The sequence below is a fragment of the Peromyscus californicus genome, unplaced genomic scaffold (assembly GCF_007827085.1).
Source record: "Peromyscus californicus insignis strain IS unplaced genomic scaffold, ASM782708v3 Scaffold_22__1_contigs__length_63687245, whole genome shotgun sequence".
Lineage (NCBI taxonomy): Eukaryota > Metazoa > Chordata > Mammalia > Rodentia > Cricetidae > Peromyscus > Peromyscus californicus.
The window spans coordinates 18,003,443-18,019,813 of record NW_026294525.1 but is presented as its reverse complement, the minus strand read 5'-3'; positions in this window follow the sequence as shown (position 1 = coordinate 18,019,813).

The following is a 16,371-nucleotide window of genomic DNA, read 5'->3' as shown; positions in this document are numbered from 1 at the left end:
TTTGAAAGAAGATGGCAGTGTGGTAAATTTGGGGAGACATTCAACATCAGGAAACTCTGTGATGTCAGGACAAGACCCCTGGGAGAAGTGATGGAAGTGAGCTTGGACAGACATTTCAGAACCAGGTGGAAAGAGAAGACCCGAAACAGCAAAAATCATTTCGAGGTACCCAGAGACAGACTGATTGGCTCTTCTAGGGTACATGGTAGCTTTTCAGTGCCGAAATAAACCTAGTGAGTGTGTATGCAGGCAAGGCCACTGCTTCCCCAGCAAAAGCAGGAGATGACCAGATGTGTCTCATGTTCTTAAGGAAGTCTGGCTTTAGAGCCCAGGATCCACCCCCCATCTCCCAGGAGTTCGTGCTGGCCAAGTGCTCAGATAACAAACATAAGCCATCACACCCAGTTTATGTGGTGCTGGGGGTCAAGTGCAGAGCTTCTTGTGTGCTAGGCAAGCACTCTAGCTATGTCCCCAGCCCCTGAAATCTTCTGTCCTAGGGAAACAGACGGCCGTGCTGGGCATCGCTGGGTTACAACAGCATTTTGATGCCCACGGACCTGGGCCTGCAGATAGAGTTATACACTTGGCAAGCACACCACCCTGAGTTCAGACAGAAGGCACATCTGTGCCTCATTGATAGCGTAATAACCTGCATTACAGTGTGGGCCAAGAACACCTGTGCAGGGCTCGAATGTCAGCCCAAGGCGACCATTCTGATGGAGGTGACATTAACAGCCTTCATTAAAACCGATGACTGTAGCATTGTCCGGGAGTGTGGCTGCGGTAAGGCATGCCCAAGTTGCCGGGACAGGCCCTTAGTTTGGGAGTTCATAACTTGATCATGGAAATACACTTTGTCTTGAATGAGAATCTGAAAAGGAAACTCTCATGGGATAAAGAGAGTTTACCTTTTGGGACTATAAAAATGCTACATTTATCCAGTGCCCCTGGGTATGACACTCTCCGAATTATTGAGGGCTTTATTGTCTCCATGTCTATCTGGGTAGTAGAAACAGCCTATCTAAAGGTAGAAGATTCATTTCTGGCTGGCCCGGGGAAAATTTGGAAGTCAACTTTCTGTATGTAGGGCTGCCAAGAGTTCTCTCGTGGTGGGAAGCAATGCTTGTCTGCCAATCAGCCCTGCATCCTACCTTACCTGAATGCTTTAGACTCAACCCATCTAAAATGAGGAAGTCAGAAAGCCTCGTGTTTCACCTGGGATCTAATGAGGCTAAATGTGAATGGAGGTCGCTTTCAACACAGCACCTCTCTCTGGTAAAAGAGAAGCAGGATGGTTCATATTTGCTGGCAACAGTCTAAAAGGATGCTGTTGTCTTTTGTTTTGATACACAAACACACAAGAGCTGGCCAGTGTGTTCCTGACCTCAGTTTAGCAGGTTAATACTAGATGGTCTATAAGTTGAGCCCCAATTTTAAGTATAGAATCACTGTTGTGCCTTTTAGAAAATAATAGGAGGGAGAAGTGGGTCCACAGAACAAGGCTTTAAAAAAAAATACATGCAGATTTTATAATTTCAGCTTTTTCTTGCATGTGTCATTTGGGTAGAGAATGCTCATTATTGTCTTCAATATTCTCTGCTCCTTTCTCCACGCACCACAGGAAGTACATTAAGGCACAGTTCATGCTACTTCTCTGTTTAAAATTCTCCAGTGGCTTCTTACTGGGTTTCAGGTAAAAATCCACACTGCTTGCCATTGTCTGTGATGACTGTCCAAGGTGGTTGCTCAAGAGCCCGTGGCCTCCTGTCCCACCTCCTCTGCCTTCCTCTGTACCCCATTATCCTTGACTTTCCCCAGCATCTCACTATACAAACATCTCCCACCCACCCCCTGCATTTTAAAATCTGTTTGCCTGCAATGCCTTCCTTCCACGCCCAGAGAAACTTGTCATTCAAAACCCTGTCCTCTACAAAGTAACTGTTGCCTCCCACCCTCACCATTCTCTCTGAGGACGTCTTATGTCAAATTTAACATGAACTGGGGCTGGGAGTATAATTCCATTGGTAGAAGGCATGTCTAAAATACAGGAAGCCCTGGATTTGATCTCCAGAACCTTGGGAAGCCAGAAATGGTGGCATACAGCTATAATCCCAACAAGGGATAAAGGTAGGGGAATTGGAAGTTCAAGGTCATCTTCAGCAAGTGTGATGCTAGCCTGATACAGGAGACTCTGACTAAAAACACAAGCAAAATGCAGTTTAATAATCGCTGTTTTACTAATCTGCTTTCATACCCATTCATACCCATTGGTCTGCATGCATACTGAAAACGTGCTACAAGAGGGTAGGGGGACCTATGTCACCATTGTATGCCAAGTGTCTCGCACAAGTCAAATACTTGTGATATCTGTGGATAAATTGAGCTTTGCACATAAGATGACATGTAAGCTTACCCATTGATAGTCAATATTCTCAGTCTTAACATAACCTCCATTTTGCCAAAAATGACAGGTTCCCATACCCAGTGACAGTGTGATAAATTGCAAGGAGGGAGAAACTGTTCTTTTACGTCTTTCTCCCTCTTTGGAGTGCTGTAAGATCACATCAAATCCCATGTTCTTCCTGCCTTTTGAACTCAGAACCCAAACATTGTTGCTTGATTGACTTTGGGCCCTCAACACTGATATAATAACAAGAGGTAAATGCATATGTGAAAAGCCCTAGAAAACCAGATCCTCGGCGCTGTGTTGGGGGATGTCTGGGTGTTGCTATTGTTTGGTTTTGCTTTGTTATTTTTTTTAATTGGGTTTTGGGGATGGAACTCAGGTCCTCGGTGTCTCTGAGACAAGCACTATATTGACTGAGTCTTCTCCCCAGCCAAAGATCATTAAAATAATACACACAGAGCACCTACTGCTAGCTGCTGCTAGTATTGTTTCTAATAGCGCTTCTGATGTTAAAAGGATGCACCACCCAAGGCCTGGGTTTCTTTTATTTCTTGACTCTTAAGGGAAGACTGGACAGGTAAAGAGCCAGGAAGGAACAAATGAGCAGAGAGAGGTGTGAGAAATGAATTCTATGATTCTGCTTAGCACAGGACATCCAAGCTAGTAACTTCCCTGCTCCAAGCTTTACTTTGCTGATCTATAAAAGAATGATACAGAGGCAGGTGGATCTGTATGAGTTCCAGGTCAGCCTGGTCTACATAGCTAGCTCTATGCCAAACAGGAGTATATAGTAAGACCCTGTCTCAAATAAACAGACTTTACCCCACCTCCACCCAGTTTGTCAGGACTCAAAAGAAATATTCCGCCGGGCGGTGGTGGCGCACGCCTTTAATCCCAGCACTCGGGAGGCAGAGCCAGGCGGATCTCTGTGAGTTCGAGGCCAGCCTGGACTACCAAGTGAGTTCCAGGAAAGGCGCAAAGCTACACAGAGAAACCCTGTCTCGAAAAACCAAAAAAAAAAAAAGAAATATTCCTATATTCCTTTGTCTATCCTTTATGATTATCTCCATAAACTGCCCTTCCATGTGCTCAGTCAATTGGCTGCTGCTTCAAATGAGCCAATGGCTCTTAGCCTAGCTGTTCCTAAAAATCACGTGGGAAAGTAAAATCTCCAAATGTCCTAGACCATTCCCTAGACTAAGATAGTGTGTTTGCTCAGTAGTACTTTTTGAAGATTTATTTTATGTGTGTGTGAGTATATATAGATATATGTAAGTAAGTGTATATGCACATATGTACACTGATGCCCAGGCATCCTTTGGAGTTAAGAGTTACAGGCAATTGTGAGCTGCTCGATGGGATGCTAGGATTCTAATTTAGGTCCTCATGCTTGAGCAGCAGGACCCTTAACCACTGGACTAATCTCCAGAACCCTTGGTACTTTTTTTTTAAGTCCCCATATCTAGTCAATACTAGCAGTTAAGGAATTAATTAGGAATGCTAGTTCATATCTAACAAATCCCAGAACCCAGGAGGACAGTGAATTTGAGCCCAGCTGGTCTACACAGTGAATTCTAGACCAATCTAGTTCATATAATGAGACCCTGCTTCAAAAAATAAAAGGTAAGACTATTTCTCCCACTCCCAGCTTTTTTTAGTTGCCCAAAGTTCTCTGTGTAGGGTTGAGGCTTCGTGGGCTTTTCCACATCCACTTTGAAATGCCCATTATTGTCATCCTTGTTTAGCTCATGTTTGGGGCAGTCATGTTGGTGAGACTTCATGGATGTGGCTTCCAGTGTTACTTGGAGACACCATCTCACAGCAAATTCCTTGACCTTCTGACTTTTACAGTCTTTAAACCCCATCTTCCAAGATGTCCCTTAAGCCTTTTGTGTGGAAATGTTTTGTAGATGTGTCCACTGGGACTGAGAATTGGTTATCCAATACCAAACAGTCAGACATGAAAACTACATACAAGTAACATTATGACTGAGCAGGTTATGTTTGGGAATGTATATGTATACACAAATACATATATGCATGCGTTTAATGAAAAAAGAGGTCTTGAATTGGAAAGACAGCAAGGAGGGATATAGGGAAGGGTTTGGAGGAAGGAATTGTGTTATAATTATACTTACAATTATATTATAATCTCAAAAATCAATAACAGTAAAAGAAATAAAAAGTACATAAAAATTTTAAAGCCATGAAATAAAATGTCTCGAACTTGCCCAATGGTGAGAAACCTTTGAGTCCCACCATACCTTGTAATCAGCCTGCCAAGGCAGCAAGATTGGGAGCCAGCGAATTCTTAGCACCCTTAGTTCAGTATCAGCAGCCAGTGCTGAGAAATAAGGTGTTAAAGCGTCTCTGGAGAGTTGGAAGGGATGTTCTGTGAAGTCCTCACACTTACGTCACCCCAAACCCACATGGAACCCCATGAACCCCAAGAACAGAAGGCCCGTGGGTGCTGAGCAACGGCATGAACAGTGAGTAAACAGCTAGTCGTTTGTTTCTCTTTGTGGAAGAATCATCTCCGACCACTTTCAAGTTAGGGAAACCTTGACTGATGTCAAAGGATTTCAACGTTGTGAAATTCTCTCTTCAAAACACATTGGAACAGCACAATACGCATTGGGAGAATCCTTTCACTTGGGAGGAAATGTTTGAATTGTGAAATAAAGTAATACACTTGGCTTTTCGGAGTGCATACAGTGGGAACTGACCTGCACGTGAAGCAGACATAACTGCATTTTTATTCTTGTTCCTCCAAAAAGTATATTTTGCAAGGTTCTATACAGCTTCCAGCATTGCTTCCCTTTTTTATTTATTTATCTGTCTGCATGTGTGCCAGATCTCATCATGGATGGTTGTGAGCCACCCTGTGGGTGCTGGGAATTGAACTCAGGACCTCTGGAAGAACAGCTAATGTTCTTAACTACCGAGCAATCTCTCCAGCCCCCCAGCATTACTTTTCACGCTCGTGAGAAAGTTAGACAGATGAGGTTAATTGTGAATTATGTACAGACAAGCTGTGAGGTCACAGACAAGCAGTAAATATATGAAGGAAAAAAAAACAGTTAAGCAGATGCTGAAATCTAGGTTTCAGAACTTGACTCCAAGCCTGCACCGCACCCGACATCTCTAAACCTCCTCCTTACCAGGGCATCAAATTCCATGAGAACAATTGATCTCTCTGAGATCCTGAAAAGCTGCCTCGAGGAACCCCATCCCCTCTGGGCCCACATCCACCTGCCTGGCCTATGTAGTTAACCTTCCGTTTTCCCTCCCTCTCACTTCCTGCCTTGTTTGAAGTCTGTCTTACTTGGTCCAAGCTTTGAGTTTTATAAACATCGTCAGTATCGAGAGACTCTCTTCTTCTATGCTTTTTAAGAAGAAAGATGCTGGAAATTGATTTTAATAAATCTAAAAGTCGGGGGATTTGTGTTTGCTTTGTGCTGGCTTTGCTCGAGTTACTCCCTTCTGAACTTTGCCAGATTCTGCACCTGGGAGCCATGGTCTTAGCCGTTTGCATTTTATCTTTGGAAACTATAGCAGCTCGTTGTGTGCAAAAAGTGCTTGTGTTGGTGTCTGCAATCTTCATTCCTAGTGTCTCCTGCTACTTTTCTGTTTCATTGTTTCAGAGCTAGGATTCAAACACAAGGCAGATGCTCTACCACTAAGCTGTGTCTACAACGGCCCTTTTACTTTGAAAGAAAATCAAATATGGCCTACCTGTATGATATGAAATAACATGTTGCTTCCTTGGTTTATATTTGGAGAAAAGATTTTTTTGTTGTTGTTTTATTTTTACGAGACAGGGTTTCTCTGTTTAGCTTTTGGTGCCTGTCCTGGAACTTGCTTTGTAGGCCAGACTGGCCTCAAACTCACAGAGATCCGCCTGGCTCTGCCTCCCGAGTGCTGCGATTAAAGGCATGCGCCACCACGCCCGGCTGGAGAAAAGTTTTTAAGAAGATGTATTATAGGTTCCTGGAGTCATATACTACATGCTTTGTAGATACAGAGCTGAGGAGCCCTGTCTCTTGTGGACCAATGCAGAGCACACCTGGAACAGAATCGTGAATGTTCCCAGGTGTGTGTCCTCTCCTCATCTACTCTATTTATGGTGATTTTCGTTGTGCTCTCTTGAATTATTTCAGTCTTACTTTGCTTGAGAGATGGAAGACAGGGATGTGTTCGTAACTTTTAAATTAACATTAGTTACATAGAATTATGGGCTTAATATAATTTCATAAATGCATGTGTACTTTGATCACATAAAACTAAATAACTAGAACAAGTGAGATGGTCCATGGCTAAAGGTGCCTGATAACTTGTGTGTGTGTGTGTGTGTGTGTGTGTGTGTGTGTGTGTGTGTGTTGAGACAAGCTCACTATGTAGTTGTGGCTGGCCTGGAACTCCACATATAGACTAGACTGGCCTGGAACTCACAGAGATCACCTGCCCCTGCCTCTTGGATGCTGAAAATAAAGGCGTGCATCACCATATCCAGCTCTGAGAACCTGTCGTTGATCCCTGGACATTATACAGTGATGGAAACAATTCCCAACTCCCCAAAGTTGTCCTCTGATCTCCACGTGCACACACACACACACACACACACACACACACACACACACACATACACACATACACACATACACACACACATACACACACACATACACACATACACACACACATACACACACGCACACACATACACACACACACACATACACACATACACACACACACACACACATACACACACACACGCACACACACACATACACACACATACACACACGCACACACACATGCACACACACACATACACACACGCACACACATGCACACACACACATACACACACGCACACACACACACACGCACACACACACACATACACACACACATACACACACACATACACACACGCACACACACACATACACACGCACACACATGCACACACACACACACATACACACACACATACACACACGCACACACACATGCACACACACACACACGCACACACGCACACGCACACACACACATACACACACACGCACACACACACATGCACACACACACACGCACACACACACACACACACGCACGCACACAGTTTTTCATTTTAAAAGAAAAGCCAAATAACTGAATGAATGAATGACTACTGAAGAATTCCCCATGGTCAGCCTACTCGTGGTGTTGGTCTCTTCCATCCTCGAGCACTAAAATAACTTGATTTGTGCGTGGTGAGTATCTGGGGCAGAGCAGGATACAAGATACACTGTAAAATCAGGTTTTGGAGCACGCTGGTGGCATTTTCTAACGAGGGCCGCCAGAGCAAAGTACTAGTGTGGGGGCTTGCACAGTTTATTGCCTAAATGCTGTGGAGTCTGGAAGCCCAAGATGAAGGTGTTGATGGGGATGGCCCCCTCTGAGGTCTGAAAGGGAAGGGTCAGTTCCAGCTCCCACCTTAGCTTGGGGATATCTCATAGTGCTCTCCATACATATGTTATCTGTGACAACGTTTTCCCTTGTTATAAGAACACCATTAGAATTGGCTTAGGCCGTATCCTGGTCACCTCCTTCTAATTTCATTACATCCTTAAAAATCCTTCTTCCAAATGAGGTCACGTTCTGAGCTATAGAGAGAGACTAGGGCTTTCGTATGGAGATTTGGGGGTGGGATGGGACAGTTTGACCCAACATCAGCAGTATATATGATCATTTTGAAGAATATTCCTGTAGTATCAAGCCATGGCCAGGAAATGAAAGCAGGTGCATGGAAAGAAAAACGTAACAGTAACATTGTTGCTAACAGGATGTTACTGATGTTTCTATGCTCCTTCAGAAGGGTGAGAAGGTGTCTCTTTTGACAATGAAAAAGAGCATCTCGGGGAGGGCTGTGGATCTTTGCCTGGTGTAAAATCAGAACTACTAAGGGCTCTACTCTGGTAGACACTGCTTTTATGAGCATAGCTACTTGTGCTCCTGAGACCCAAATTCAAAACCAAACACAACATCCCACAGGCAGCCATGTTTCTCTTTTGGATGTTAGAGGAAGATGAACAGACCATCGCTTTCTTTGTATAGACGAGGACACAGGTGGGGAATAGGTGTGTTGGGTAGTTTTTGTCTACATGACACTAACTAGAGTCTCTTGGGAAGAGGGGGACTTTGCTTGACGACTAGCCGCCTTCAGATTGGCTTGTGGGCGTGACCAGGAGGTATCTTCTCAATTGATAATTGATGTAGGAGTGCCCAGCCCTCTATGGACTGTGAGATCTCGGCAAGGAGGCCTGAGTTACGTAAGAAAGGTAGCTGACTCAGCAGCAGGAGAAATGGACCAACAGGCCACATTACTTTATGTTCCTCTACGGTCTCTGGTTTCCACCTCCAGGTTCCTCTTTGAGTGCCTGCCCTGGCTGCCCTCAATAGTGGACTATCACCTGTAAGTTGAGATAGCACACACATGCACTCAAGTTGCTTTTGGTCAGTGTTTTGTCACAATGACAGAAAACAAGCTGGTACAACACGGAAGTGCCACAGTCAGGGTTCCAAGGCCAGCTAGAACTACCCTAGAACTAACTAGCATTTGGATTTCCTGACTCATAAGCCAGGGGTCATTCCCCAACACTCTGCCTTCCACCTTACCTCCATTTATTAAAATTATCCACTTAGATTACTACTATCTCAGCCATTTCCATGCAAAAACAATGTTTTAAATAAACCAATCCTAATTGCATAGGAAATATATTGTTGATGCTTGTGAGCAAGATCAGAATTTAGAAATTACACCTTTGGGAATAGTTTCTCTAATATCCTATCCACCCAAAGAAAACCTAGAATCCTAGTCTTTATGAAGTCATAAGTAGTCTTATACCTCAGGCCCTCCTTTTTTAGCTAAATTTTGCCTTCTCCACTCTCATTATAGACACAAGCTCCAAGGTGGGGGAGGCTTTGGGATGTAAGCCAGTGGCAGTTAGGAAGAAAAGTTTCACCCTCTGGCCCACCCGGGCTTAGCTAATATGCCATCACTGATATTTGAGGTTTGGGCTTTAGAAATAATCTGTTGAATTCAGTCTCTGTACAAATAGACAAACTGACTCTGAGGATGGTTTGTTTAGGTCCATTCCTTTAAAGAGAGATGCAGGGAGACATCTCTTTCTGTCCTAGCCAGAACTCTCAATACCCCTTTTACTACTGCTTGATAACCCAAAAATGGTGGAACATGTCTATAAGCCCAGCACTAGGGAGGTACAGGCAGGAGGATCAAGAGTTCAAGGTCATCTTCAGCTACATGCAAGTTCAAGGCTAGCTTGGGCTCTGTGAGACCTTGTCAAAAGAGTAAATAAATAGAATAAATAAAAAGCAAGTAATACCAATTGGTGATTATTTTCACACATCCCTAAGAAAGTTGGATTGGCAGTTTGGGTCTTTCTCCTTGAAGACAGAACTCACAGCTCTAAGGGTCTTTGGTAACTTGGCATCCAGATCTGCCATGTCATATTTGCAATACTAAGGAACAAAATTATTTTCTATCTATATATTAGCACTAGTGTGTCATGAAATATTAATTCAAGATATGTTGCATTTGTTTATGCTGTGGAATATTTGCTTAATGATGCAAAGATGTGTTGTATTCTTTTATGTCGCATTTGTTTAATTCTGTGAAGCTGTGTTACTTTGCCTGCCTGAAACACCTGATTGGTCTAATAAAGAGCTGACTGGCCAATAGCGAGGCAGGAGAGAGAATAAATAGAAGGAGGAAAAGAAGGAAGCAAAAGAGGACCAAGGAAAGGAGGAGAGGAGGATGCGAGGGGCCAGCCACCCAGCCACCCAGCCAGACACAGAATAAGGAGTAAGAAGGAAAGAAAAGATATACAGAAATAGAAAAAGGTAAAAGTCCAGAGGCAAAAGGTAGAGGGGATAATTTGAGTTAAGAAAAGCTGGCTAGAAACAAGCCAAGCTAAGGCCAGGTATGCATAAGCAAGAATAAGACTCCATGTGATTTATATGGGAGCTGGGTGGCAGGCCCCCAAAGAGTAAAAGGAGCAAAGAGTTAAAAAAAAAAAAAACTACACTACTGTGCGTGTTACACTTGTGTGTGCATGCCAGGGTTCATGTAGCAGTTAAAGGACAACTTCCACGTTCTCCCTCTACCCAGTGTTCCAGGGACCAGAGACTATAAAGCTCCTGTGGTAAGTGCGTTTACCCACTGAGCCACCTCGATAGCTCTAGATTGTGCCCTTTTGAATGTATGTATTTCAATGCAGCTATTTTCTCCTTCTTCGCCGATGTGACACACACACACAGAGACTTATCCGTGTGAAGGAAACACAATGCACTTTTACAGTTTTAAGCACTATATGAAACTTGGCTTTGGGGTTGTTTGTTTGTTTGTTTTTCAAGACAGGGTTTCTCTGTAGCCCTGGTTGTCCTGGAGTTCATTCTGTAGACTATGCTGGCCTCAAACTCAGAGATCCACCTGCCTCTGTCTACTGGGTACTGCTGGGATTAAAGGCGTGTGCCACTACACCTGGCCCTGTATTTTATTTTTTAAAAAGTATCAAAATTTTCCCCTTTGGATACCTTCGAAAATTAATGTTTTTATAGCATTTCTTTTCAGGGTTATTAAACTGGATTGAATTATATTAAGCCCCAGCTAGAGTTTGGGGAGGGGGTAAACCCCCCCGAAAAGAATGTGTGCTGAGACATAGACAGTTTGTGCCATGTGAACCCAAATTCTAGAACATTAAACTTGCCGTGTTAAATGTATTTCTAGATGTTTCTCCATGGAAGTCTTGGACTAGCCCTCCCCTTCCCTTTCATGAGCCAAGAAAAGCCTGAACCAGAACAATTCACTTTCAGCTTTTGGAAAAAATCAAAATATAATGAGCCAAGCGGTATAAAGATAGTATTGGGGGCCCAGGAGGGAGGAGCGTCGTTTCGATTCCTGATGTTTGTTCCTGATGCATCTCAAGGTCTGGTTAAGCACTCTGAGAGGTATGCACAAGCTCCTTTCTCAGGCATGTTTGCAGGCTTCCCTTTACAGGCTGAGAATCTAACGAGGCAGGCTTGCCTTCCTGTCACAGTGTTATACGTTAAGTGTTTGGAAGGCGCCCCAGCCAGGCCTCAGGAAGCAGATACCGCCTCTGGACTTATCGTCCTCCAGGCGATTTGTTTAAAAGTTCATAATCTCCAGGGCTACATGAGTGTCCCACATCTGCCCTGAATTGAAAACAGCTTCCCACTAAGAGCCTGACATCAGAGCTGAGGATCTGTGAGTCAGAGAGGAAGTCCAGGGCCGTTCGAACGTATGGCTCGCTAGACCACAAGCGGCTCCCTTCATGGAGGACCAAGATTTTGGGGTACGTAGGCTGTGGATTTTCAAGTTCTAAGATTTTCATTTTCTGTTGTTTTGTTTTGGTGTCCTTCTGACCATTAGACATGGAGGGACAATGGTGGGGACTTTTTGTAAGTATTTTCAGGGCCGCTAAGCAATTGAGCAAACTTCCAAGGAACCAGGCAGCCTCTGTCTCAGAGCTGGTCTGCCAGGTCTTTGGATTTGTGTGACTTGCTATTTATTATATAAGATACATTGGTTTGATTATGCAGATCTTTGTTTTCCTCTAGGACTCTTAAAAAAATAAAAGAGGGTTTTGTAAGCCAAGAAAAGTTTTTACTGTTAAACACCAAAGCTTTTCCACTCTCCGTTTATCTACAAAATCATTTTAAAAGACTTCCACACATGCTAAGAATGAAGGCTGGGACTCTGAACTTCATATTACAAGCCTCTGGGGACCCAGGCTGGCAGAGAAACCATTTGCCATCTAATATTCCACTGAAATAGTGTCTTTCTTAGCTTTCTGGGTAACGGTATTCTCTGTGAGAACAATATATTGAAGACTGAGAAGTTCTCTGCCATATATCTGTGTGTGTGTATGTGTGTGTGTGTATATATATACATATATACACACATGTATACACATTTATATGGTCATGATGCATGTATATGTATATGTATGTCATCATGGAAGACAATTAAAAGGAATCAGGAAGTCACAAAGGTCTGCAAGTCACCAGGCAACTGGATGCACCGTTCCAAAGATTCCTTCTATACTGTTTTGACTCTAGAACTGTTTCTCTCTTTGCTGCCTCTCAGAGAGAGAAGGCAGTGCTTGCTACGGGAACGGCTAAAGGCAAACTTGTTGCTTGGAAATACAGTGGTAGACTGGGATTCTGGAAGACATGGCACTGGGGATGTATGACTCTGTTGAGTGGGTTTTCACCTTCCTTGGTACAGTGGAACCGGAAGTTAGGAATAAGCAGTGTTGAGTAACTCAGAGGGACCAGCGACAGAAATGGCAGGTGAAGTGCATGGTACCGTGGTTATGGTTTGAACAAAGCGACGATTCTGCGGCATGAGTCCTGCCCTGTGAGAATGTTCAGGAACTCCAAGGAAAGCTGGGAAAGAGAAAGTGGCAGGACCGATTTGCCTTTCCAACTTGGTACAGATGTGTTCATCAAAGATGGGCGAACTGCACAAACCCCCTCTGTTCCATGTCCTTCCCCTGGCCTCAGAAACAATAGGCCCAGAGCAGCCCAGTTGGCAGGTAACGTTTTCGTCTCAATGCCCAAAGACTGCCTGCTCTTGACTGGTTGCCCATTGACTGGTGCCCTTGAAAAGAGGAAGGGTTTCTTTGAATGCCAAAATTCGACTGGAAACTGTGTCATGGGACTATGCCCTCTTAATGCCCGAGAGACAGAGGCTTTATTTCAGAGAAGGAAGCGAACACATTCGGGTTTTGTACTGGACAATGCAAAAGATGTATTGCTCAGTGCAGACTGAAAGGAGGGCCATCAGGCGTGGATAACCATCCCTGACCTACCTAAGGTCACTAGCAAAGGAGTTTAAAATCTAAAGGAACAGCCAATGCAGATCAGCTCCCTATGGAGAGATAATTATGTGCATGACTTAATTTGGTTGGTCAGTTTTATTTTTTGAAGAAGGGTCTCTTTGTAACCCAGGCTAGCCTCAAATTAACTATGTAGTTGAGAATGACCTTGAACTTCTGATACCCACCCCATCTCCAGAGTGCTGGGATTATGGGCATGTTCCATCATTCACAATCAGTTTACGCAGGTCTGGGAATTGAACCCCGAAATTTGTATATAGGGGATAAACATCTACCTGTATCTCCAGTCCTGTGTCTTAATTTAACTAACCTATTCATCTTCTTGTTTAATTCCTCAACCCCAAAAGCATGGGAATAACATTAAGGCAGTATGGCTGGGACTTCCACAATGATACATAGATAATCGATCTAACTGCTGTTACTTCAAGTGTAACCCACAACCTTCTGCCTCTTCCTCACCAACAGAATGAGCAAGTTTTCACTGGGGCCCACGTCCTCTTCCTTCAGCCCCCTCTTTTTACTCACAGGCCCCTAATTTGAATACTAAGTATTTGGGGAATCCACAGTTAGGGCCCTAACCAGCCATGTCACCATTCAGTTTCACAGGACGTCTTGCTCCTCAGAAGTTCTGAAAGCCATACTTGGAATTCAGAGCACATTATCACCCAGAAACAAGCTCCCAGCTCAACTCCTGAATGCAAATTTATCCTAGAATAGAATCTTCTAGAAACTTCTAGAAAAGAACAGAAAGACTTGACAATTGCCTTGTGGTATTAGAGAATAAATCTTGCGATGAATTCTAGTAATACTTGTGAGAATGTTTTTAATATCCTTGCAATTCTTCCTTGTTCTTGCACACACATCATTGCTGTCTTGATCTGGACCCTAACTCTTCGCCCTAAGTACTTTGTCTTCCTCTACACCTTCAGAGAGTCCCCTGGGCTCGAGTCCAATCAAATTATTTGTGTATACTTTTCCTCTTGTGGTTTCTTTTGCCTGGGTCGTGTTCTTCCCAAGTCCTGACAGCTCTTGTTAAGTCCGCTCAAACATCAAAATCATTGAAACATCTCCTGTGATGCCCCAAGATGCCTCTACTCCCTGAGCCACAAAGCTCTCTGAAAAAACTTTGTACACAGCTACAGGTGTCTTCTCTGCTGACCTAAAGGTTTGAGGGCGCCAATTAAAAACAATCCCCATGGCCAGTGAGATGGCTCAGCAGGTATGGGTGTCTGCTGCCAAGCCTGAGATCCCTAAGACCCTGTGTTAAAAGGAGAGAACCAATTCCCATGAGTTAGCCTCTGATCTCCATACATGGGCATGAGCATACACATACATAAATGTAATAAAAGCCATAAATCATATATAATAAATATGTACATGTATACATAAATGTAATAAAAAGCCATAAATTATATATAATAAATGTGTACATACATATAAATATAAATGTAATAAAAGCCATAAATTATAGATGTAATAAAAGATTTTAAAAATCATTCCACCAGGTTTAATAGTGCATGCTTCTAGTCCCACCACTCAGGACACTGAAGCAGGGAAACAGAAAGTTCAAGACCAGACTGGGCCGCATAGGGAGAATGGCAGAAGAAATAGATCCTCAGAAAAGTTAGAAAGTCCTCCTTTTCGACTTCTGCATTCTCATGAGATCTCATAAGCCCCATTTTCTACTAAAATTCCCACAGACTGTGATAGCTGCTTCTGTGTTGTCCCTTCCCTGTGCTCAGAACTGCTTAAAGATGGGGATTTCTTCGGAACTTACTACAATGCCTGGTACAAAAGAAATAATTGTCACGAGAGTTCGTGTGCAAACTCTCATCAGGAGGGCAATGGATTCATGGATGGAAGGGTGGTGGGATGGATAGGATACTGAAGGGAAGGTTCTTTATTTAGAGAATGGCGGAAAGCTAGGTGGACAGTTGTACAAAATTCCAAATGAGCAGCCGGGCGGTGGTGGCCCACACCTCTAATCCCAGCACTCAGGAGGCAGAGCCAGGAAGATCTCTGTGAGTTCGAGGCCAGCCTGATCTACAGAGAGAGCTCCAGGATAGGCACCAAAACTACATAGAGAAACCCTGTCTTGAAAAGCCAAAAAAAAAAAAAAAAAAAATTCCAAATGAGCAATTTCGTCTGGTGAGTGTGAGATTGACGGGAATGTGTCCGTCTTTATTTTGCTTCTATTTCATATGTGGGAAAGACTGAACAGTGGGTAGAAAAGGGGCCATGGACATGGAACATGCGGGTTCCAGTTCTGGTCCTCTGCGCGACAGCTGGTGGCCTTAAAGGGTACTTGCCTTTCTTTTTTTCTTTTCCTCTGTAAACTGGGAGTGACACCTGCCTTCAGGGTGTTGTTGTAAGGATTAAATGATAATCTGCCAGAAAGAACTGGCCAAGTGCTTGAGCCACACAGGGTGGAAGATGAGTGTCAGTAAACAATTATCTAAACCTGAGCTGGCAGACACCAGACACTGGACAGTGAAGTCAAGAGGAACGTAGGCCTCTCTCTCTCTCTCTCTCTCTCTCTCTCTCTCTCTCTCTCTCTCTCTCTCTCTCTCTCTCTCTCTCTCTCTCCAGCTGTGGAGTCTTCTCTTTGGCCATTGGGTTCCCTTCATTTTGATGTAACCTGTCAATAGCCCGATTCCACCTTTCATCAAGCCACCTCTCCCGTCACTCAAAAGAAAATGAAATGAAACCCAGAAGAGTGAGTGAGGGAAAGAGTTCAGAAGATTCTGAAAAATAAGAAAAAAAAATTACCCAGAGGAGAGGTGAGGTGACCTCAGCTTTCCATGCAGCATAACCAGGCAGAACACTGTCGTTATCCCAAACGGTTGTCTAGACATGTCTCACAATTCTTTCTGGAACTTTAGAGATACTATTACATTAGTACTTCATTATTTCCCAATCAAAGACAGTCGTACTGAGTGTGGCAGTCCCTCCTTGTCATCCCAGCGCTCAGGAACTTTATGAGTTCAAGGTCAGCCTGGTATACCTAGCCAGACACTATCTCAAAACAAA